The sequence below is a fragment of the Sminthopsis crassicaudata genome, chromosome 5 (assembly GCF_048593235.1).
Source record: "Sminthopsis crassicaudata isolate SCR6 chromosome 5, ASM4859323v1, whole genome shotgun sequence".
In the NCBI taxonomy this organism is placed as follows: domain Eukaryota; kingdom Metazoa; phylum Chordata; class Mammalia; order Dasyuromorphia; family Dasyuridae; genus Sminthopsis; species Sminthopsis crassicaudata.
In genome coordinates, this window is record NC_133621.1 from 212045852 (window position 1) to 212071965 (window position 26114).

Here is a 26114-nt window from a genome sequence, read left to right on the forward strand (position 1 = left end):
CAGGGAAAAGAGGAACACTAGCCCATCAGAACTTTCAGTCACAGTAGAGTGGAGGACTCTCCTCACAGTTCTGGGGCAGAGAATAGTGTTTGTGGTCATTCACATTCCAGAGCACAGGCCAGGAGAGGAGTAAGCACATCTCTTCTTAAATCATATCACCTTGGAAACACTGAAAACTTACAGGTCCCTAGAAGTATCTCTGAAAACAGCTGCATAAAATCCCTAATTTTAGGACAGTGCAGCCTCCACTCTGGAAGCAGATGCCCACTTTAACAAAGAGTTAAAAGTCAAGAAATAAACTGTGAAAATGAGCAAACAACAGAAAAATATTCTGATCACAGAAAATTATTATGGTGACAAGGAAGACCAAAACATACACTCAGGAAAAAAATAAAATAAGGTCAAAATTCCTACATCCAAAAACCTGCAGAAAAATGAATTTGTTTCAGGCTATGTAGGAGCTCAACAAGGTTTTTGAAAATCAAGTAAGAAAGGCAGAGAAAAAATTGGGAAAAGGAATGAGAGTGAGGCAAGAAAATCTTGACAAGTCAACAGCATGATAAAGGAGACATCAAAAAAAATACTGAAGGAAATATGCCTTAAAAACAAAGTAGGTGAAATAGTTGTTTGTCCTTCATTCTCAAAAAGAACTATGAAATTAGGGAAGTGATGCTATGACATGCAAGTGTATTGGATTTAAGTGAGGGAGGGGTGTGCAAGTTCAGCTGCCTCACTTTCCCCTCCAGATCTATCTGGGTCCAGTGGCAAGATATAGATTGAGGTGATTGGGGATGGCTCTGGATGAAATAGGAGACCTTGGCCTTTTTAAGCAAAGGTCTTTAACAGCTCTCGGTTTGACTGACCCAATTAATGTTAGGTAGTAATTGAGGCAAAGAATCTCCTCTTTCATCTAGTGTAAAAAAGTGAATAATAAATAAATCTGGGAGTGGAAGACACTCAGGATTTCTGGCTAAAGCATAAATGATTGCATTTTACATTCAATTTGAGTCGATCAGGACCCAAACAATGACCAAATAGGGCTTGATTTAGGACCTATTGCTGGTCAATTAGAAGCAAATACAAAAAAACAGTGAGGAGACAAATGTCTTAAAAAGCAAAAGTGGTCAAATGGAAAAAAAATCCACTGGATAAAACAGCTCCTTTAAAAATAGAATTAGACAAATGGAAAATACAAAGCGACACAAAAGCTCAGTGAAGAAAATAATTCCTTAAATATTAAAATTAAGCAAATGGAAGTAATGGTTTTTTGAGAAATCAAGAAACAATAAAACAAAGCGAAAAGAATGAAAAAAGTACAAGAGAATGTAAAATATTTCATTAAAGAAACAACTGACATAGAAAATATATTTAGGAAAGATAATTTTTAAAATCAATTGTTTTATTTTTCTGGTTTTACATGCATATTAACTTTTTAGGTAAACATTTTTTAATGAATCATGTTGGAAGAAAAAAATCAGAACAAAAGGGAAAAACCATGAGAAAAAAACACCAGACAAAAGGTGTACATAGCATGTGCTAATTTACATTTAGACTCTATAGTTCTCTTTCTAGATGCAGATGGCATTTTAATCCAAAGTTTATTGAGATTGCCTTGGATCACTGAACTGCTGAGAGGAACCAAGTATTTCATAGTTGTTCATTGCACAATCTTGCTGTTAATGTGTACAACATATTATTCCTGGTCCTGCTTTTTTTATTCAACATCAATTCCTGCAAATCTTTCTAGGCCTTTCTAGGCCATTTTTTATAGAATGATAATATTCAATTACTTTCATATACCATAACTTATTCAGCCATTCGCCAATTGATGGGCATCTACTCATTTTCCAGTTCTTTGCTACCACAAAAAAAGATGCTAGAAATATTTTTGCACATGCGGATCCTTTCCCCTTCCTTATTGGAAGGAGATTCAGACTCAAATGGGGCATTGTTGGGTCAAAGGGCATGGGCATAGTTGCAAATTGCTCTTCAGAATGGTTGGATTATTTTTACAAACCCACCAATGGAATAGTGTCCCAGTTTTCCCACATCCCCTCCAACATTTATCATTCTCTTTCCCTGTCATCTTAGCTAATTTGAGAGGTGTGAGATGGTATATCAAAGTTATTTTAATTTGCATTTCTCTAATTAATAGTGATTTAAAACATTTTTCATGTGACTATAAATGACTTTAATTTCATCATCTAAAAATTGTTTGTATCCTTTAACCATTTATCAATTGGGGAATGACTTATATTCTTATAAATTTAATACAGGTCTTTATGTATTTCAGAAATGAGGTCTTTATCAGAAACACTGGCTGTAAAATTTTTTCCCCAGCTTTGTACTTCCTTTTTAATCTTGTTTGTATTATTTTGTTTGTGAAAAACATGTTTAATCAGGAGAGATAATGCGACATTGTTGGACTACATGAAAATGATCAAAAAAAGAACCTAGACAGCTTTCAAGAAATTGTCAAAAACAAATACCTCAATATTCTAGAATCAGAGGGTAAGACAGAAATTAAAAGAATACATCAATCATCTCCTGAAAAAAAATACAAATTAAAGCTACCAGGAATATTATAGCCAGACTTCAGAGCTGCCAGGTCAAGGAGAAAATTTTGCAAGCAGCCAGAAAGAAACAATTCAAGTATTTTGGAGCCACAGTCAGAACAACACAAGATTTAGCAGCTTCTAATTAAAGGATTAAAAAACTTGGTATATTATGTTCTAGAGGGCAAAGAAGCTAGCATTATAATCAAGAATCATCTACTCAATAAAACTCAGTATTTTCCTTCAGGGGAGAATTGGATAGTCAATGAAATAAATGATTTTAAAGAATTCTTTATGAACAAACTAGAGCTGAAAAAAAATTTGACTTTCAAATATGAGACTCTAGAGAAGCATAAAAAAAGTAAACTGAAAAGGGAAAGTATAAAGAACTTAATAAGGTTAAATTGCTTACATTTCTACATGGGAAAATGATACTGAAACTCATAAGACCGTTTTCATTATTAAGGCAATTAGGAATATATATATATATAAACAGAAGACACAAGTGTTAGTTGAATGTGAAAGATAATATCTAAAAAATAAAATTAAGAAATAAAAGTGGATTGTATTGGGAGAATTGGAAAGGAAAAGGTAGAATGGAGCAAATTATCACAGATAAAATAAGCAAGGAAAAGATTTTATAGTGGAGGAGAAGAGGGGAAAGTAAGAGAAAGCAAGTGAACATTACTCTCATCTGAATTAGTTGTAAAGAGGGAAGAACATATAGATTCAATTGAGTCTCTCTTACCCTACAAGGTGATAGGAGATGAAGAAGATAAGGGTGGATGGAAGTGACAGAAGGGAAATAGTCAGAAGCAAAACATTTTTAAGGAGGGATAGGGTAAAAGGAGAGAGGAGATAGAGTAAGTGGGGGTGGGGGAAATACAGCTAGCAAGAGTAATTGTGAAAAAAATTGAAGCAAGTTTTTTTTTTTTTTTTTTTTTTTTTTTTTGATAATGGCCTCATTTCTCAAATATATAGAGAACTAAGTGAAACAACACCTCTGCTAAGCTTATATCCCAAAAGAGATTTAAAAAATAAAAAAGGACCTGTATGTACAAAAATATTTATAATATCTCTTTTCTGAGCGCAGACTGGGTTAAATGACTGGATTAGGGTCAAACAGGTAGTATCAGAAGCAGGATTTATACTCAAAAAGAATCTTCCAGACTCCAGGCTTGGCATTCTTGCCACTATGTCCTTGTAGACACTTGTAATACATCCTTTGAGAGGTCAATTGTTGCTGCCTTTTTCAAAACTTCTTGGTGGCAGTAATATATTTTCTTTTCAACCCACCAGTTTATTCATTAGTACATCTCTTATCCTAGTCCTTTCCTTCACATTTCAGATTACTCCCTCTAATTATACCTTTACTACTAAGTACCAGCTTCCTTAAGTTATTGAATCTTTGTTAAATAAAAAAAATCCCCTTGTATTCATCCTCATTGTATCTGTATGCAGAAACTATCCTATTTTCTATTCTTATTCTTCTCTTACTGTGATCATTCAATTATTCTTAAGCTTTTCAAAGGCACCTGTTCTTCCAAAATTCCACTCCCTTTTAGTTCCTTGTACAGAATTTGCCCACTATATTCCTTCCACTGGGCAGCTTGATGGCACAGTAGATAAAGCACTGGTTTAGAATCAGGAAGACTCATCTTCCTGATGTTCAAATTTGATCTTAAATGCTTACTATCTGTGTGATTTTGGACTAGTCAACTTAATTTTCTTTGCCTTGGTTTCCTCATCCATAAAATGAGCAGAAGAAGGAAATGGTAAATCACTCCAATATCTTTGCCAAGAAAACCCCAAATGGGGTAATAAAGAGTTAGACACAATTGAACAACAGCAACAGTATTCTTTCCATTGTCTTATTCATATTTAGTCAATCATGTTTTTATTCTCCATTGTGGAAGCATCCTGATTCTGTTACTTCTCTCTGCCTACATGTCTACCCCACTTGAAAATTGTCCCTTTGGTAAAATGGAACAAAATAGGACATGTCATTATGATGAGATTTGTATCCCCTCAATTCCCAGTGGTGATGAGGTTAGTGGCAATAAGAGAGTTGTTAAAAATCCCCTTCTAATTGACCACAGGTTTAAAGTGAAAGAATGCACTTATTCACGAATATTAATTGCAAAATGAAAGTTTATTGTTGCATAGAAACTAGTTTGCTAAGAGACTGACTTCTATAGTGGCACAGTCCTACTGGAGAAATGGAATTTGGCACTGAGAATCCCTTCTCAGTAGGCAGGGTCCTAGCAAATTGCTTGGCCCTCTGCAAGGAATGAGTTTAAGGGAATCTGCTATATGGGTATCTTGATGGGGAGCTGGGACAGCCTGAGCTGATCAGACCAGGATTTCTCAATTGAATGAGAATTTAGAATTTCAAAAAGATCAATGGGAGTTTCTTTGCCTTTGAATAGTGTTGCTTCTCTCATCCTGGGAAGATGGGCCTTCTCTCTAGACTCCTTGGAGCCTGGGAGATCCTGATCTCTGGGATCAAAAGGGGGACACAATTTAATTTTAAAGGGAACATAATTTAGTGATAATCTTAAAGGAAACAAAACTTCAGTATAGTGAACATTTCCTTCCCATTTCAATTACTTTTAAGACTTTCTTCTTATTTTTCCTATTGGTATAGGTGGAATTAGTAAATTAGGCTCATAATCTCAGAGTTCTGACCCATTCTTTTCTCCATAACATCCAATCCAATACCAAACTGAAAATGAGGAATAAATATAGTTCATATTCCATAACAGTGGCAGATTCTATCACTCTTTATAGAATTCTCACATCCAGAGGATCAGTAAAATTCTCCACTAGTTTGTAAATCTAAAAGCAAATGGAATTGGAGACTTAACCAAATAGTATGTTCAGGCAAATTATTGAAAATCACTGGAGGGGACAACAAAACCATAAATGATTGTATAATTTTAAAATATTAAATAAAGTTTGTCTCATATTTCATTTATATCTGGCTAAGTGAAAGAATTGGAAATAAATTAATCTAATATTGACTTTCAAACTGATTCTTTTAATAAATACTTGTTACCTAAATATATCTCTGCACTTTTTCTCATATACTTTCTCTGTCCAGAATCCTCTTTTTGTTCCTCTCTATTAATACAAATCTTCCTTTCTTCAAGATATCACTCATTTCTTTCCCACAGCCTTCCTCAATCAGCATTTCTCTCTTTGATCACTCTATAAACACTTAAAACATTATTTGTCTGTTTCAGTTATCCCAGTACTTAAAGTAGAAAAGGTGTTACCCTTCTGTTTGAATGTTTTCAAGTGTTAGCTTAAGTCTTAACTCCATTGAAAGCATAAGTGACATAAAAGAATGATACATCTCATAAATCAACAGCCATCAATGATGCTCAAGCATTTAGTTTAATTACTAATTGGGTGAATGAAGATGCTTGACATTTTAAAAAGAGTTGTGTGTGTGTTTGTGACTTCTGAGTTCATAGGACTCATAGATTTGAACTAGTAGATAGCTTAGACCTCAAATCACTCCACACCCTTCATTTTACAAATTTGGAAAGTGAGGTCAAAAGAACTGAGCTGTTTGTAGTGGTACCAAGTGGAACAATGACCTCTTATTTGAAGGAATTTGACTTCTGTTGTAATAGAAAGAATACTTGGATTTGAATGAGGAGATCTATATCCTTGTTTCTATAGTCGTGACCTTGTAATCTTGATCAAGTCACTTGATCCAAGCTCCATACTCAGATCTGTTGAGGGAGGGGATGGAATTGGTTAAGGAGTCTAATCACTGAGTGTCTGCAGCTTTTAAATATTAGTGTAGCTAACCAACCTTCTCTTCACTGCTTCCTAAAGAAGTGTCGATTGCTGCTCATCATGAGGAAAAGAGTAAATTCTGACTTTCTTCCAACTCTTGTTTCTGCTCCCTATAATGTCTGTTAAGGCTCTAAGAGAGTCATCTAGACTGGTGTTTGGCATTTGAAATGTATTGTATTCATTTCAATAACAACATTGAAGGACTATACCTATCCTTTAAACTTCCCCATCCAATCCCAACTACCATTAGATAATAAAAATCACTACTTTATTGCTAGTTATTATTAAAGACTTTTAAAAATAAAATTCCACAAATAAGAGTTGAGAGGAAGAAATATATACATTTTTCCAGTAAATTTGTCAATGAACCATTTTTCTGAAATCAAATATTTATAGGATCATGGTTTGAAAGTTGAAAGGGACCTTTGAGTCATGTAGGACAACCCCCTTATTTCAAACACGAGGAAAAAGGCTGAAGCTCATACTGCTAGTGAGCAGCCCTCTAGGGATTCAAATCTTGCCTTGGGCATTTGCCAACTCTGTGAGTCTAGGTGGCTTATTTAAGTTTCTCTATGTCTGGAGAATGAAAATGGTGAATTAGATAGCTTTTAAGATTTCTTCAAATTCTAAATCCATGATCTATCACCATCATCATCATCATCATCATCATCATCATCATCATCGTCGTCGTCATCATCATCATCATCATCATCATCATCATCATCATCATCATCACCACTATCATGTGGCATCTTCTATGTGCTATGCTAAATCCAATTATTATCTCACTTGGTCCTTAACAAGTAGGTCTATTACTCTGGGAAGTAGGTGCTATTACTCTGCCCATTTTACAGATCATAAAATTATGGCAAACATAAATTAAATCATTTTCTCAGGGCCACAAAGCCAGTAAGTTTCTGTAGTTGAATGTGAACTTAGATCTTCTGATTCCTAGCCCAGTACTCTATCCACTCTGCTACCTAGCTGCCTCACCATCAACAACAAAGCAAGATGTTTGTGGATCATAGTAGCAAAACAAGTTGTGCTAACTTGGAAGAGCTTTAGTGTCACCTACAGGATGTATATGCCCAATACTTTACCTGTCCTAATGTCCCTTAAATAATTTCTTTTTTGAACAGAGTAGCTATACCTCAGAAAATGATTGATTTTATTATGTGATGTAGGACCAGATCTACATGATTCTCATCCTTTCAACTCCAAAATTGCTTTTTTTAAAATTTAAAACTTTTTATTTTCAAAATGTATACATGGATAATTTAATCCAAAATTACTTTTATTTATTTCTTTATTCTCTTGTTCCAATCTCCCCCAAAACAATTTTGATAGCCAATAATAGCCTGGAAGCTAGTCCTGGAGTCCCTTAAACATGCCTGGGGAAAGGCTTAAGGAATAACTATTAGCCTCTCTTTAGACTCTTTAGCCTTAGGCATTCAGATTTTTCCCCTTTCCAATATCTTGTTCCTCTGATGGGATGAGTCAGGATAATTGTTCATGAGTTTCAGGTGGGAAGAGGATGGAGGGAATATGGGACACTGAAGGCTTATTTTAAGAAAGCTACTCTTTCTATTTTTTGTTGACTTCACTGCTTCTCCCTTCTCTATATATATCTAATCAGAGGTCCTTAACCTGTAGTCTGTGGATGAATTTCAGGGGCTTTGTGAACTTGGGTGGGAAACAGTTATATCTTGGTTTTTCACTAGGTTCTAGCCCAAATTAAGCATTTCCTTCAATTATTTAAAAGTCTTCTGAGATGCACAAGCTTCATCAGACTACCAAAAGAGGTCCATGACAAAATAAACAAAAAACCCAAATAAATAAATAGATAAATGAATGAATAAATAAATAAATGAATGTCCAAACAAATAAAAAGGCTAAGAACATCTGCTCTAGTCTATTTTTCCTATCTTCCTTGAGCATTATTTCCATAATTTCATTACTTTCTCAAAATACTGCTGTGTTTTCCTATTGCTTTTTCCTCCCATTAAGTTTAAATCCTTATTCTTGGATTTTCCTTGATATATATATATATATATATATATATATATATATATATATATATATATATTTTGTATTTACTTACCTATGTATTTGATATTTTCTCCAGTAGGAGCTAAGTTCCTTGAAAGCAAGTATTTGGTATCATTGGTATACTTAGTAACTAGCAGTTGCTGGCACACCATGGGACCTTAATTAACGTTTATCGATTTGACAAATTAGAAAGAGCAGGATGAAGTGCTATGAGTATCCTGAGCTGGAGGAGATCATTTCTGTCTTGGAAGAGAGAACAGAGAAGGGGAAATAAGGGAAAGCTATGTGGAAAAACAAATCTGTGCTAAGTAGAGGACAATTCAGCAAGTGAATCTGACAAAATAACAGAACTAGGGCTTTAATTCTACATGCACTAAATTACACGTGGCAATTATTGATTGGCCTATACTGATTATGTGACTTTTTGACACACACTGGGTGTGTGATCCTGGGCAAGTCTCTTATCCTGTCAAAGCTTTATGTAGCGCTCTAAAACAATGAATTGCAGAATAAATGCCAATGGAGGGAGTTTCTTCGCTAAGAATTCCCTACATCTTTGAAATCACAAGTTCATACAAAAAGAAAATGACAGGCGAACATTTCCTTTAAGTCCCAAATAAAATACTAAAAAAAAAAAAAGCTTTTCCCCAATCCTCTTAATTCTAAGGCCTTCCCTCTCAATTATTTTCTATATATGATATTCCATATATATTTTCTCTGTTTCTTTCTGTCTCTATATGTATATAATATATAAAACATATTTATCTGTTGTTTCTCTCATTAGACTGCAAGCTCCTTGAGAGTAGGGATGTTTTAACTTTTTATATACCCACTGCTTAGCACAGTGTCTTGCCCATAGTATATATTTAATAAATATTTATTGGCAGAAAAAACTTCAGGTCACTAAGCAATAATCTATGCAAAGGAGATACATAGGCTAAAGTACAGGGCAGAGTTAAAAACAAAAAAACAAAAACCTTAGTGTTTCTAATCTCTGCAAATAATCTGCCAGTTTTGTTGAAGGATAAAATGAAATAATAGTTGTAAAGGGCTTTGCAACCCTAAAAGTGATAAAATATTATCTACTATTATTTTTAATAAATCCCCACAGTGTTGAAAAAATGTAGTGCAATACTATTCATCCTTTAGCCAATCAGATGAGGCTATTCTTCCCTTTTCCATCCTCTGTTATTTGGTTCCTTCATCATTAAGGGTTTTCTATGCCCTTAACTTCACAATCCTCTCTTTCCTATCTTGACTGATCCACTCTCTTTACCTTTTCACCTCCAATCTCTCCCCAATTTGTAACATTTTCTTTATGGTACTAATTATCCTCTGTAATGTTGTTCATCTAACATCATACTTTTGTGGAACTAATGCACAACATTAAGTGGAATTGTCTCCTTACTCTTTTCTGACAAAACTAAGCTCAAGAATTAGTCTGCCTATAAAGCCTTTCTGATATGCCTATAATTGACTTCTTTCTCATTTCTCTAACTAAAAGAAGGGAATATCCTTCTATGCCTCCGTCTGACAGCATTTTTTGTATTGGTTACCTCTTTGGAAATTGGTGAAGCATATGGGCCCCTTATCAGAGTAACATTTTTAAATCTATAATTACAATTTTAAAATCTTATGGTTTGAGTTTATTTTTAGTTGCTTTATGATAAGCTAGAAATAAACATGCTTATATTTATGTAAATATTTGTAGAATAAAATTATATATTTTACTTTTTAAAAATTACTATATTTAAATCAGAAATTAAAATCAGCAAATCATTTATAATTTCCTGAAAATAAAGATGTAATTAATTCCCCGCCCCCCCCTTCAAGTTCATAAATCCCTTGGAATTTGCCTTTAGACCTTCAGGTTAAAAATCCCAATTCTCTTGAATGCTACCTTTGTAATCTTCCCTTTTAGGAATACTGAGGACTTAGACCTAAATGTATCCCAGAACATCCATGGTTTGTTGTATATATTGGAATTCCATTACAATGTCATTTGCTAGACAACAGAATTCATTACAAGGTGAGTGTAATCCAACAAACTCTATTTTCTGAAGTGCTCAAAACATCTTATAATGTATTCTCATTGATAGGCTAATTCTACAGTCTAATGCTGAGACTCCAATCTCTTTGTATGTGGTTCTCATACTTGTCTTTGTATATTCATCTTCTATCTCTCCCTTTGGATTTGAAAGCCTTTGAAGCAGGAACCATCCCTTTTATATACTTTCTCAATCTTGGCAGCATTGAGCAACAGTGGGTGCTCTGAAAATCATGACTGAGTGACTCCTGGTTTTGTTTTCCATAGATATCTCAATTTATCATCTTTCCTTTGTCTCTCCCGGCTTTCCTCCTAACAATGAGATTATTTGTTGCTTGTCACATTCTGAACTGCAAGGATGCTCCTATGCACAATGCTTTGAGTGGTTCAAGGAGTTGATTCAACTTTAAATTCAATTTTCTGTATTTTGCCATTATCACAGATTGAAAGGACAAGGCTTCTGTGTCATTGCTTTTTGATGTAATATGTTAAAATGTCCTGAATATATTCTATTCAGACTGATAGCAAGAAGTGCAATCCTGTCTGAAAAATTTGACCTATATTGTTTCATAGAACAAGTCTGGCTTACTAAATGGATAGTGAATGACTATTAAGTTGAAGTGTTTATCAAAGAAATCTAAATTTTATGCTTTTTTGGAGGATTTTTTCTCTGCATTTTAAAAGAACTGAATCAAGATAGATACCTCACAGTCTTTAAGATATTCCTTTATAGTAAAGTAGTACAATAATGAATTTTTCTCCACTTATATCTTCCCTCTAACACTTCTTGGTATGAAAGTGACTCTGGATTCTTGAAGACAATGAATAGTAGAAGAGTAGCAGTTGACATTAATGTATGGATTTTTACATATTAGTTTTGCCTCTTTCATCTAGAATCAATGAAAAAATAAAGTAATAAATGATTATTAATAATAAATGATTAAATGTAAAAAAATGAATGATGAAACATATAACAAGTCAAAAAATAGCTTATATTATAAATTGCATTTACATTTTTAAAAAGTAATATTAAAGTTTCCCTTTGTATATTGAACATAAGGATCCACCTACATTGTTTATACCTATTCCTAGCTATGATCTGATTTATAAAGCACTGATTGCCTTTCAAATATTTGTTGAAAAGGGTGTTATTAAAGTAAAAGCTTGGCTTAGTGGAAAGAACACTGAATATTTCTCTATCAACTTTTTTTTTTGTGTGTGTGTGTGTGTGTGTGTGTGTGTGTGTGTATGTGTGTGTATAGTCAAACTATCAAGCAATACATAATATTTGAGTTAGAAGAAAGGATAAGGATAAATATGAAAAAAATGGCATGGAATTATAGTAGCTTCAAAATGACCCATATAAATAAATCTTGATGATGAAAAATGGTAAAGATGTTATATAAGAAAAGGGCATTGACTCAATCATTTTTTCCTATAGAATCTTTTACTTTTGTAAAGCAATCATTTTCAAGAAAGAGACCCAAAAAATAGAGAAAATATATCTTCCAGAAGATAAGCAATTTATCTGCTTGATAAATGGAGAGGTATGGCAATGTTAGTATAGAATAGAAACTTACAGAACATTCTGGAGAGGAATAGTGGCAGATTATTAGCTACATTTCCTCACAAAGTAATGAAAAGCTGTGGATAGGAGCTAAGTTTGCCCATAACTTGGCAGCTTATTCATCAATATGTATAGCTTGGCCAGGCCAGTACAAATGGACAAATTGTACTCATAGTTGAATAAAAGGAGAATGGACTACATGATTTTTGTGAAATTTCAATGCTCCTTTCATGAAATTAAGCTTCCTATAAAAGCAAAGGCCTATCTTTTCTAATATCAATATTCTAGCAGTATTGTAACGTGGCAGCAGAATGTAGAATACAATCTTTGAATAATGAGGCATGGATTCCAGAAGGAAGTCAATGGAAAGGCATATTTAATGTGTGAATGAATAGACTGCAAAATATAAAAAAGATAGAATAGGAGAAAAAAAAGATATTATCAAGAACTCATGACACAAAGAAAAGATAGGTTGGTCATGTAGTGAGAGAAAAGAATGATAGGTGAATAGTTACAATATCAAGAGAAAGTGAAGAAAGTATCCAGAATGTTGAATGGATCCATGTGGTGGACTTATGATAATTTTTGAATGAGAATTGTGTAGAATGGACAGATATGAATAGGTTGCAATCTACATGTCTGGAGATAAGTTTTAAATGAATTAAGTGAACTTCCAAATATCCTTTTGAATATAAGTATTTTTTCTATAGCGCTTTCAAATTTGCAAAGGACTTCTCTTGAAATAACTCAGTGATGTAGTATAAAGTATCATTTAGTATTTAATTTTATAACTTAGTTATAAAATTATTAGTAATTTATAATTATTATAAAATATATTTATATAATTTAATTATTATTTTTACTACAAACCCAGAAAATTGAGTCTTTGAAAAAATTAATAATTTATCTATTTTTGTTTATTTATTTGGAACTGCAATTTCATCAGCATGTGGAAGTTCTAATGAAGAAATTCCTAAATTGGTAACTTATCTGTTAGCTGATAGATAGTTTCCAGAGGAAACTCTTGGTCTTACAGCATAATGTGCATTATTACACAGAGAGTAAGTGTATGAGGCAGAATTCAAACCCAAGTCCCTTGGCTCTAAGACTAAAAATTTATATGTTATGCCTCTAAGAAAGCCAGGTCCTTAAGATACTGTACAAACTTAAAGGTTTGTAGATCTTAGAATTATTTATTAAGAAGCAAAAGAGACCTTTATCATTTTTTCCTGTGGAACTTTTTTACTTTTGTAAAGTAATTACTACAAGAAGGAAACAAAAAATGTAGAGAAAATATCTCTAGTGTATTAATACACTATAGAGATCATCTATGAGATCAACAGGCACAGAGAAGTAAGGTGCCTTGCTCCAGGGTCACACACTGAATAAATGTCTGAGGTGGGATTTGATCCTTGGTTTTCTTGATCCTTAGTTCCGTATTCTAGAGTTTCTTTCAAATGACATTGTTAGTGATACAAGTTTCATTAAGCACCAGAACACCACAGGACTTTCTTATTAATATTCAAAGGTATGCAAAGGAGATTATCCCAACACTCTAGCATAAAGATCTGGACTTGATGTTTAGAAAACCTGAGTTAAAATTCTGCCTTACAAACAGTTAGTTGTGAGATGCTGAACAAATTACTTAACTTCTCTTTGCCTTAGTTTCTTCATCTGTAAAGTGGGAATAATAATAGAACTTAAGATCAAATAAGATAATTTTTGTAAAGCATTTAGCAAGATTATTTTTTGTCTAGAACATGGAATTTTATTCTTTTTTTTATTGAAGACACAGTCATTGAACTGGTCAGATGTTTGAAGTCTTTCAAATTTTTTTTTCCTTTGCAATACTTTGCAAGTATGAATTGCTTTCTTGGTTCTGCTCACTTCACTTTGCATCGATTCAAACAGATTTTCCAGGGTTTTTCTGATTCCATTAAAATCAAAATTTTTATGGTTCAATAATATTCCACTTTGTATACTACAATCTGTTATTCAAGCCACAATTTATTAATTCTCTTTTTCTTTCCAGTTCTTTGCCACAGCAAAAAATTCTCTCTGTCAATAATTTTGTATATGTGAATCTTTATCCTCTGTTTTTAATCTCTTTGGTAGTATATGCCTACTAATGATATCGCTGGGTTGAAGGATATATATTCAGTTTACAGATCCTTTGGGTATTGCTATAGATTGCTTTTTGGAAATTTTTGACCAGTTTGCAGCATCATCAGCAGTGTATTAGTGTGTCCTATAACCTCCAAACAGCCATTTTTTTCTCTTTTGTCATTGTTAATCAAATGGAAATTCAGAGTTGTTTATATTTGTATTTCTATTATTAGTGGTGGTTTGTTACATTTTTATAAGGTTGTTAATAGCTTGCATTTCTTCTTTTGGAAATGTCTGGTCATATTCCTTCATCATTTAACTACTGAGAGATGGCTATTGTTCTTATATATTTCTATCCATTCCCTGTATGTCTTAGATAATAAGATAGAAATGAAGAAATTTATTACAACTGTTTCTTTTTAAAAAAACCTATGTGTGGGGGCAGCTAGTTGGTGTAGTGGATAGAGCACCAGCCTTGAAGTCAAGAGGATCTGAGTTCAAATCTGACCTCAGACACTTAGTACTTCCTGGCTGTGTGATCCTGGGCAAGTTGCTTAGTCCCAATTGACTCAGCAAAAAAACAAACAAACAAAAACAAAAAAGCACCCCCCAAAATTTGCTATTTCCCTTCCAATTATACTTGTTGATTTTGTTAAATGAAAGTTTTAACATTCTATGTCTATTTTGTCTTCCATGATCTATCTCTATTCCTTGTAAAATTCAATTTAATCATAGTTTTAAAATACATTTCATTCTACTTTTCTCTAAGTTATTTATGATAGGAACTTTTATATTTAGATAATTTATTAAATTGGAGCTTATTGTGAGAACTGGTTAATTGATCAATATTGAACATTAATACTTTCCTGGTAATGCTAAATGATTGTGAGTTGTGGAACAACACACTCATGACTCAAAGAATAATGAAGAGACCCATGGTAGGTCTCTATAATGACTTGCTAGGTAAGGTGGCACATGCCTGTAATCCCAACTACTGAGGAGGTTAAGGCTATAGTGTCACTTGAGAGCAAGAGTTCTGAGTTGGAGTGGGCTATGTTGAGTGAGTATCCTCACTAAATTTATCATTAATAAAGTGAGTCCTTAGGAGCTGGGGACTACCAATTTGCCTAAAGATAATATCAAAGCTCCTGTGTCAATGTTAATCATAGTACTAACTCACACTATTTCATAAAAATTGCATGTAAGAAATGACAAATATATACGTTATTCAGCAAGTATGATCTGAAAAGGACAAGGGGATTGGTTATGTACTGAGAAATAGGAACATTGTTTATAAACAGGCTCAGTGATGCACTGATATTCATAAAATATTAGATGAAAATATTTAACATTCCTGAATACATCCTATTTGAAGGATTTGAAGGAAGATTTAACCAAGAATAACATAGGATGCAAAGTTGTTGATGACTTACAATCAGAAGGAGTTCTAAAAGTGTGAGTTACTACTATGTGAGTTACTACTACATTCCTATTTTTATTGTTTGAGTTTGCATGTCAAAGCTCAGTCACTGGCCTTTTAAATACAAATATATAATTTCCTCCAACTGATTCAAAAGCTATCAGAGGAAGCCAAGTGCTAGCTCAAAAGATCCCATTTAGGAACTTTAATGAGGCCTTCTGATTATTGTTAAATAGTGATGGATTAATACTAAGTCTACTGAGGAGGGCAAGTTTATTGATAGGCTTTGATGGGGGAGGATATAATGTGTGTGTTGGTGATGTTTTATAATACAGGGATGCTAGAGTACCAAAGTATTACATATGAAGCCAAGACAATGAGTGAAGGACTACCTGAATTGGGACTTTCATTTAAATCATTTCTGGTTGATTTCAATCATATTATGATGCCAAGATGTGATAAAACTGAGTGGGACAAATGAAAGAAAAAGAAGGGAAATGAAGTCCTCTAGGGAAGGGTCTTAACTGGGAAATTTGGGAGCTGAAAGTGTAGGTCAGACACTGTCAAAATTAGTTGCTAAGAAATAGGATTCAGCAGATGTAGAGGCTCAGAACTGAATAGGAATAGAGTAGACTCTATTGTTTTGGAGAATTTCTAGCAAAGCTCTTAAAAACTCAAAGCTTGTGATACAAGCAAAGACCTATCTTTTTAATAATAACCATATACTTATATTGCTATATGGCATCAGGACCTGAGATATAACAGTCTTCAATCAATATAGAATGAATAAGACTTAGGTAACAATGGGAAGACTATATGATGGGTATGATTAGGCCATATCATATGTCAGTGACAATAATAATATCAGCAAGCATTCATATATGGTTTTAAGTTTTATAACATACTTTATAAATGTGGTCTTATTTCTCCTTATAATAACTGTTGGAAGTAAGTACTACTATTATTCTCATTTTATAGATGAGCAAATAAAAACAACCTTGCCAACTATTACACAGATAGTATTATACTCATTGACACAGGATATGACACTCTATCCATAGTGCCACCTAGCTCCTTAGGATTTTAAAGAACAATTCTTAAGAAGAAGAGTAAGATACACAGATAAGGGGTGAACAACTAGACAGTTTGACCTTGATGCAATTTTAATTCTCTGAGCCTCATTTTCTTTATCCACAAAAATGGTGTCTACCTCACAGGGATATTTTAGGCTTCAATTGTGATAGCACATGGAAAGTACTTTGGAAAATGTCAAGCACTATGTAATTGCCAACTATTATTTAACTGATATCATCTTTGCATCTATTCACATTTATTTTAAAGTCTAGCTTATGTCTTCTAAGAGTAAAATATGAGTTGGATATTTATATGTTGGAGATCAAGATAGAATCTTGGGAGTTAGAAGATGACATCTTAACTTCTAATTTTGACAAATGATTCATCTTGGGTACTCTGTAGAATGAAGATAGTAACACTGTCTATCTATTTAGTTCAAAGGAACATCATGAAATTTAATTAGCTAATGGTTATAAAGTGGGTTGAAAAAAGCTCTTGCCAGCACACAGTGTTGTTAGATAATACACAAGGAGTCTTCCACAAAATCTGGATAACTGTCAAGTAATTAAAGGCAAATGCATTGTAGATGCTTATATGAGACTTCCATTAGTGTTCATCAGAGTTTTCCATGCCGATTGAAGAAATAGCGGATTCCATGCTGCTCTGAAATGGTTCTTGAAAAAATACTTGCATTCCCCTTTTGAAATCACGTTTGCCATCTGCTTACAGAATTGTTGAGATGGCTGCCTATGAACTTAGCAATTAAATGTGCTAATACAGTAGCGGGGGAAAATGGTTGTCACACCTGTTTAAAAAAAAACACAACAAACAAAACAAGAATTCAGTCACCACCAAACAGAAAGAAACACCATCTGGTTTTCTGTGAAAACAAGTCCTCTGTTGCTAAAAAGAAACAACAAAAAAACCCAAATGCAACTACTTTTTCAGCAAGATGAAGTTCTTTTCCCTCTCTCTGTGAAAAATGAAGTTTGTATGTGAAAAATTCAACAACTGGTACTTAAATGAATGGGATTCTCCATTTTTTTTTGTGCAGGAGGAAGAAGGAGAGGAATCATTGAAAGAGATGCAGGTTCATTTTTAATATAAATCATGGATATTTTTTGATCATTTATTTGTGATAGACCAAATCTAGGATAAGATGTGGATTTGTATCATGCTAAAAAAAAAACTCAGACGAAGGTAATTCAAACTTAGAAAACATATAAGAAATGAAATCATAAAATACACAATTGTAGAGCTAAAGAAGACCTGAGATTTAATTTCTCTTCAGTGTGTAGACCAAGAAACTACATGAGAGAAGAAAAATGACTTACCTACAATCACATTGCTAGTTAGTGGTAGAATGAGACAGAACACAGCTATCCTAACACAGGAATCTTTTTTTTGCAAAGGATCTATTTTGTGGGTTCTTCAAAAAGCAAATTATTTTTAATTTATTTAAAATCTGATATGATTTTCAAAAAATGATTAAAAAACGTTTAGAGAATTCATCTGTTAAGTAATAAAGTAATATTATATTATTAAATAAAGTAATAAAAATAAGTAACAAAGAAGTAAATAGTAAAGAAGTAAGATGTGAATGGTGTTTTAAAAAAATTAAATCTATAGCTCTATGACAGAGACTCTTAACTCTGTGTGTGTGTGTGTGTGTGTGTGTGTGTGTGTGTGTGTGTGTGTGTGTGTGTGTGTGTTTGTGTGTGTGATGGACACCTCTGGGAGTCTATTGAAGTTTGAAGATAATTTTTCAGAAAGAATTTTAAATATATAAAATAAAACACACAATTACAAAGAAAACTAATTATGTTAAAATATATTTTATGAAATCAAGTACCTGAACCCTAGATGAAGTTGATGACAACTATTGAATGGTAATAAAAATGAATATACATACATTCCAGGTGTATGTGACTTTTTACAAAAATTGACAGTGTACTATGATATTAAAAGTATAAGCAAATGATAAAAACCAGAAATTTTAAACACATTCTTTAGTGGCAACAATTCAGTAAAATTATTAGTAATGAAGTTTTGAAGAAAGAATTTAACCTTAAAATTAAAATGTAAATCCTAATAAAATGTGTTGAATAAAAGGACAAAGTATAGAAAGAATATATAATTTCAATTAAAAAAGATGAACAAGTTTACCAAAACTTTTGTGATATAACCAGAGCAATATTTATTGAAAAATTTATATTTATCCAGACAATTTGATCAACAAGAGTAAAAAATAAGGGGCAGCTAGGTGGCACAGTGGATAGAGTGCCAGCCCTGAATTCAGGAGGACGGGACTTCAAATCTGATCTCAGACACTTAACACTTCCTAGCTGTGTGACCCTGGGCAAGTCACTGGCCAGCCTGGGGAGGGGGGGGAAGAAGAAGTAAAAAATAAGAAGTCTTTGAATCAATCAGGAAACTTAAATTTTTTTTAAAGCAACAAATAAATTCCTCGAACCATATTAAAAATGGAATCTAAAAATCAAATAAGATAATAAATAAAATGAAATAACAGTGAATAGATGGATAAAAGTAGCAATTATTTAAATGAAAATAATAAAATAGGTTGCTTGCTTCTTTCAATTAGAGAGAAAAGGTAACATGTCAGTATAAGAAAAGGGGAGAAAAACACTAAAAGTAAAGAGGAAATAAAGAAATTCATTAGAAATGACTTTGCCCATTTTATACATCAATGAAACTGATGCTTTAAATAAAATATATGAATATTTACTAAAAAACCCTAAATACCCAAACTAAAGGAATAAGAACTAAATATTTAAGTAACCAAATTTCAGTAAAATAATTTGAACAGATTATAAAGGAAAACAAGCAAACTCAGGACCACATGGATTTCTATGTAATAATTTCAAACATTTAAAGAACAATAAATCCTAGCATTACATAAATTGTTTACAAAATTCAGGAAAGAAGAGATTTTTACCAACTTCTGGACAAATATGTTCCTGAAAACTAAATCAGAAAGTAAAAAAAAAGTAAACTATAGACCAATAATTTTCATGAATATTAAAACAAACATAGTGAAGAAAATGTTAACAGAAATGTCAAAATATATTAAGTGATATTATTATCCTGCAGGACTGGGTCACTATATATATATATATATATATATATATATATATATGTATACACACACACACATATATATATATATATATATATCCAGATACATGAATAAATACATGAATGTAATTGACTAAATTTCTTACAAAAACAAAATCAAAAGATTATAGACAAATTTAAAAAAAGTTTTAAACAAAATATAATGACCTTTTATGTTAAAAATTTTAATGAGAATAAGGATAAATGGAAATAATGATCTCTAGTTCTTGGTCACAAATTCCTTCTTCCCTCACAAATCTGAGAGGTAAACTATCCTATGTTTTTCTAATTTGTTTATAGTATCATTCTTTATGTTTAGATAATGAACCCATTTCGACCTTATCTTGGCATACAGTGTTAGGTGTGGGTCTATGCCTACTTTCTGCCATAATAGTTTCCAATTTTTTTTCCAGAAATTTTTGTCAAATAGTGAATTCTTATCCCAAAAGCTGGGACCTTTAGGGTGTCAGATACTAGATTGTTATAGTCATTGGCTATTTTGTTCTATGAAACTAACCAATTCCACTGATCAATTTCTCCATTTCTTAGCCAGTACCAAATGGTTTTGATGACTGCTGCTTTATAATATAGTTTTAGATCTGGTACAGCTAGGCTACCTTCATTTGCTTTTCTCTTCATTCATTCTTTTGAAATTCTTGAACTTTTGTTCTTCCAGATGAATTTTGTTGTTTTTTTCTAGGTCAGTAAAATAGTTTCTTGGGAGTTTGATTGGTATAGCACTAAATAAATAGATTAGTTTAGGGAGTATTGTCATCTTTATTCTATTTGCTCGACCTATCCAAGAACATTTAATATTTTCCCAATTGTTTAGATCTGACCTTATTTGTGTGGAAAGTGTTTTGTAGTTTTGCTCATATAGTTCCTGACTTTCCTTTGATACATAGATTCCCAAATATTTTATACTATCAACAGTTATTTTAAATGGAATTTCTCTTTGCATCTCTTGCTTTTGGATTTTGTTAGTGATGTATAAAAATGCTGAGGATTTATGTGTATCCTGCAACTTTGCTAAAGTTGTGCATAATTTCTAATAGCTTTTTAGTTGATTCTTTGGAGTTCTCAAAGTATACCACATATCATCTGCAAATTATTTGGTTTCCTCATTACCTATTCTAATTCTTTTAATCTTTTTTTCTTTCTTATTACCAAGGCTAGTATATCAATAATATATTGAATAGTAATGGTGGTAGTGGGCAACCTTTTTTAACACCTGATTTTATTGGGAATGGTTCTAGTTTATCTCCATTATATATGATGCTTGCTGATAGTTTTAAATAGATGCTATTGAATATTTTAAGGAAAAGCCCATTTATTCCTATATTTTCTAGTGTTTTAATATGAATGGGTGTTAGATTTAATCAAAATTTTCTCTGCATCTATTGAGATAATCATATGGTTTTTGTTTATTTGATTATTGATATAGTCAATTATGCTAATAATTTTCCTAATATTGAACCAGTCCTACATTCCTGGTATAAATCCTACTTGATTATGGTATATTATCCTGGGGATGATTATTTGTAATCTCTTTGCTAATAATTTGTTTAAGATTTTTGCATCAATATTCATTAGGGAGATTGGTCCACAATTTTCTTTCTCTGTTTTCATTCTACCTAGTTTAGGTATCAGTACCATATCTGTGTCATAAAAGGAATTTGGTTGGAGTCCTTCATTCCCTATTTTTTCAAATAGTCTATATAGTATTGGAGTTAATTGTGCTTTAAATATTTAATAGAATTAATATGTAAATCCATCTGGTCCTGGGGATTTTTTCTTAGGAAGTTGATTAATAGCTTGTTGTATTTTTTTTTTCTAAAATGAGACTATTTAATTTATTTATTTCCTTTTTTGTTTATCTGGGAGATTGCCCATTTATTTTTATTTTTATTTTTGCTCCATTTCATTTAGGTTGTCAAATTTATTGGCATAAAGTTAGGCAAAGTAATTCCTAATTATTGCTCTAATTTCCTCTTCATTAGTGAATAGTTCTCCCTTTTCATTTTTGAACACTTTGATTTTCCTCTTTCCTTTTTCTAATCAAATTAAATAAATGTTTATCTATTTTGCTGGTTTTTCATAAAACCAACTCTTATTTATTAATTCAATAGCTTTTTTACTTTCAATTTTATTGATCTCTCCTTTTATTTTTAGAATGTGCTTGATTAGGGGTTTTTTATTTGTTCTTTTTCTAGCTTTTTTAGTTGCAAGCCCAATTATTGATCTTCTCTTTCTCTATTTTATGCAATTTCCCCTTATTACTGCTTTGGATGCATCCCACAAATTTTGGTATGTTGTCTCATTATTGTCATTCTCTTGGATGAAATTATTGATTGTTTGTATGATTTGCTGCTGTTTCACCCATTTATTTTTTAGGATGAGATTATTTAGTTTCCAATTTATTTTTGTTCTATTTTCTCCTGGTCCTTTATTGAATGCAATTTTTAATGCATTGTGAGGTGAAGAAAATGCATTCACTATTTCTGCCTTTCTGCATCTGATTTTGAGGTCTTTCTGTCCTAATATATGGTCGATTTTTGTATAGGTTCCATGAACTGCTGAGAAGAAAGTATACTCCTTCCTGTCTTCATTCAATTGTCTCCAAAAATCTATCATTTCTGATTTTCCTAGTATCCTATTTACCTCTTTAACTTCTTTCTTATTTATTTTGTGGTTTGATTTATCTAGTTCTGAGAGAGCAAGTTTGAGATCTCTCACTATTATAGTTTTGCTATCTATTTTTTTTCAGGTTGTCAAATGGAGATATGTATATTTGTTTTTTTATTAATTTTATAATTATAACTTTTTTGACAGTACATATGCATAGGTAATTTTTTACAACATTATCCCTTGTATTTCCTTCTGTTCCAAATTTTTCCCCTCCTTCCCTCCACCCCGTCCCCTAGAGGGCAGGCATTCCCATAAATATTAAATATGTTATAGTATATCCTAGGTACAATATATATGTCAGAACCGAATTTTGTTGTTGTTGTTGCAAAGGAAGAATTGGATTCGGAAGGTAAAAATAATCTGGGTAGAAAGAAAAACAAAAAATGCTAACAGTTTACACTCATTTCCCAGTGTTTCTTATCTGTCCATCATTGATCAATTGGAATTGGATTAGCTCTTCTCTATGTTGAAGATATCCACTTCCATCAGAATATATCCTCATCCAGTATCATTGTTGAAGTGTATAATGATCTCCTAGTTCTGCTCATTTCACTCAGCATCAGTTTATGTAAGTCTCTCCAAGCCTCTCTGTATTCATCCTGTTGGTCATTTCTTACAGAACAATAACATTCCATAACATTCATATGCCATAATTTATCCAACCATTTTCCAATTGATGGGTGTCCTTTCATTTTCCAGTTTCTAGCCACTACAAAAAGGGCTGCCACAAACATTTTGGCACATACAGGTCCCTTTCCCTTCTTTAGTATTTCCTTGGGATATAAGCCCAGTAGTAGCACTTGCTGTCTATTTCTTTTGAAACTCTCTTAACTTCTTTAGGAATGTAAATGCTACACCACTTGGTGCATATATATATATTTAATATTGATATTGCTTCATTATTTATGGTACCCTTAGCAAGATATAATTTTCTTCCTTATTTCTTTTAATCAGATCAATTTTTGTTTTTGCTTGATCTGAGATCAGGATGTCTACCCCTGTTTTTTTTTTTTTTTTTTTTTTAACTTCACCTGAAGCATAATATATTCTGCTCTAGCCTTTTACCTTCAGTCTGTATGTATTGTTCTGCTTTAAATGTGTTTCTTGTAAACAACATATTGTAGGATTCTGGCTTTTAATTCAGCTATCCAATTATGTTTTGTGGGAGAGTTCACCCCATTCACATTTAAAGTTTAAACTACTAATCCTGTATTTCCTGCCATCTTATTAACCCCAAATTATACTTTTCTCTTTCCTTTTCCCCTTTCCCTCCTCCCCAGTATCTTACTTATGAGCACTATTTGCCTCAAGCAATGCTCCCCCTTTAGAAATCTTCTCCCTTTCTTATACCTTTCCCCTACTATTTTTCTTTTCCCTTCTATCTAGCTTACTCTTTCCCTTTTCCTCTTTACACTCCCACTTTTCTATAACATGTGTGAGATGTTTCTTGGTGAAACAAAATATATCTAATATTCTTTCTTTGGATCAAATCTGATGAGAATAAGATTCACACAATATTCATCACCCTCTCTTCTTTCCCTCAATTATAGTATGTTTTCTTCGCCTCTTCCTGAGATGTAATTTCCCTCATTTTACCACTTTTTCCTTTTTTTCTATTACAATTCCCTTTCCATCTCTAGTTTCTCTTTTATATTATAACAATAAAATCAGATTATACATGTACTCTCAATGTATACCCATAACAGAAATACAGTTCTCAAGAGTTTTTTTTTTCCTTTTTATCTTTTTATGCTTCTCTTGAGTTCTATATTTGGAGGTTAAATTTTTTGTTTACCTCTGGTCTTTTCATCATAAATAAATGGAATTCATCAGTTTCATTGAATGTCCATCTTCTTCCCTGAAAGAAAATGCTCAGTTTAACAGGGTAATTTATTCTTGGCTGCATTTCAAGTTCCTTCCCCATTCAGAATATCAGATTCCAGGCCCTTTGATCCTTTAAAGTGGAAGTTGCTAGGTCCTGAGTAATCCTTATTGTGGCTCCTTGGTATTTGATTTTTTTCTTTCTAGCTGCTTGTAATATTTTTTCCTTGGTCCAATAGTTGTTAATTTTAGTCACGATATTCCTTGGAGTTTTAATTTTGGAATCTCTTTCAGGAGGTGTTTAGTGAATTCTTTCAATGGTTATTTTACCTTGTGATTCTATGATATTTGGGCAGTTCTCTTTGATGATTTCCTGAAAGATAATGTCTAGGCCCGTTTTCATTATGTATTTCAAGGAGTCCAATAACCCTTACATTTTCTCTCCTAGATCTATTTTCCAGGTCAGTTGTTTTTCCAAATAGGTATTTTACATTTTTTCCCTATTTTTTTTCATTTTTTTTGTTTTGTTTTGCTCGACTGATTCTTGTTGTTTCATTGAGTCATTCATTTCCATTTGTTCAGTTCTGAATTTTAGCGAATTATTTTCTTCATTTTCTTTTTTTAAATTTCTTTTTGTTTTTGTCCAGTTGAATTTTTAAATGAGTTGTTTTGTTCTCTGGAATTTTTTTTCCATTTCACAAATTCTTTTTTTAAGGAGTTATTTTCTTTTTTTCTGTTTCACAATTTTTTTTGGGGGGGAATTGCTTTCTTTTTCTATTTTATCAAATCTATCTTTAAATGAGTTATATACCTTTTCCAAACCATTTTGCAAATTTTTCATTTACTTTCCCCATTTTTCTTCTAGTTCTCTTTTAAGATCATTTTAAATTTCTTCTAGGAGACCCTTGTGTGATGGAGACCAAGTTATATAGCCTTTTGGAGTTTCATCTAGAAACAGTCTACCTTTAGTCTCCTCAAGGTTTGAAATCTGTTCTCTTTCACCACAGAAGCTGTCTATTGTCAGAGTCCTCCTGACTTTTTTACTCATTAAAAAAAAAAAAAAAAAAAAAAAAAAAAAAAAAAGTTAAGGTCTGCCTTTAGGGTGGGGGAGGTTTTCCAAACAGCCACAGCTGTGCTGAGTCAGTGCTGATTCATTCTCAGTGCTAGGTGGGCATGGCCAGGTCCCATCAGATTTGGTGTTTGGGGTTTCACTATTGATCTTTTGTGTTTGTATTGGATGTTTTATAACTTCTCTGCTGATCTATTGACTTGCCACCAGGACAGAGTGGCCAACACTGGTATAGATTCCTCCCCACAGATTCTCTGCCACATGGAGTCTGCACTGCCTCGGGACTCTGTGCTGTCTGTGTTGGCATTTGTGCTCAGCTATTTGTGTTAGGCTGCGTCTCTCCTATTTCTGATTGAAACAGACCTTTTCTGGTGATCTTCAAAATTATCTTCTGATGATAATTTGTTGCACTCCTAATATTTGTGGGTTCTGCTGATTCAGAGCTAATTCAGAGACTGGATTTCATAATTAGTGTAAAGGTTGTAGAAAAGGTCAGAAAGAAACATGTGTAATCTCCCTCTTCTTGGTTTTGCCTCTAGTAGTCAGAATAAAAAATTTTTATAGCACTATGCATTCAGAGAAAAAAATTAAGAATCTTCAGGTAAATAATGAAAAAATGGGAAGGAATGAGACCTAACAGTAACAAATTTGAAAGTATTAATTACCAATTTTTTTGGTAGTGGCTAAAACATAAGAAAAATGATCAATGAACTAGATTAGCTTTAAAAGATGCAGAAGCAATTGAATATGATAGCATTGGGTTCATTAAGTTC

At 32.5% G+C, this 26114-nt stretch overlaps 1 protein-coding gene across 5 annotated transcripts in view; it reads left to right on the top strand.

Moving 5' to 3' along the window:
• Positions 1 to 26114, top strand: part of TAFA2 (TAFA chemokine like family member 2) — a 551862-nt gene that overhangs the window by 303801 nt on the left and 221947 nt on the right. Inside the window, exon 3 of one of the 5 annotated variants that reach the window (XM_074269783.1) lies at positions 10336 to 10443. The exons of 3 other annotated variants lie outside the window; for them this stretch is intronic. The gene's annotated coding sequence lies outside the window, so the exon portion shown is untranslated. Of the gene's footprint in view, positions 1 to 10335; positions 10444 to 17698; positions 17719 to 26114 lie in introns of those variants that run through there. One more of the 5 variants, XM_074269786.1, reaches the window with a different exon arrangement.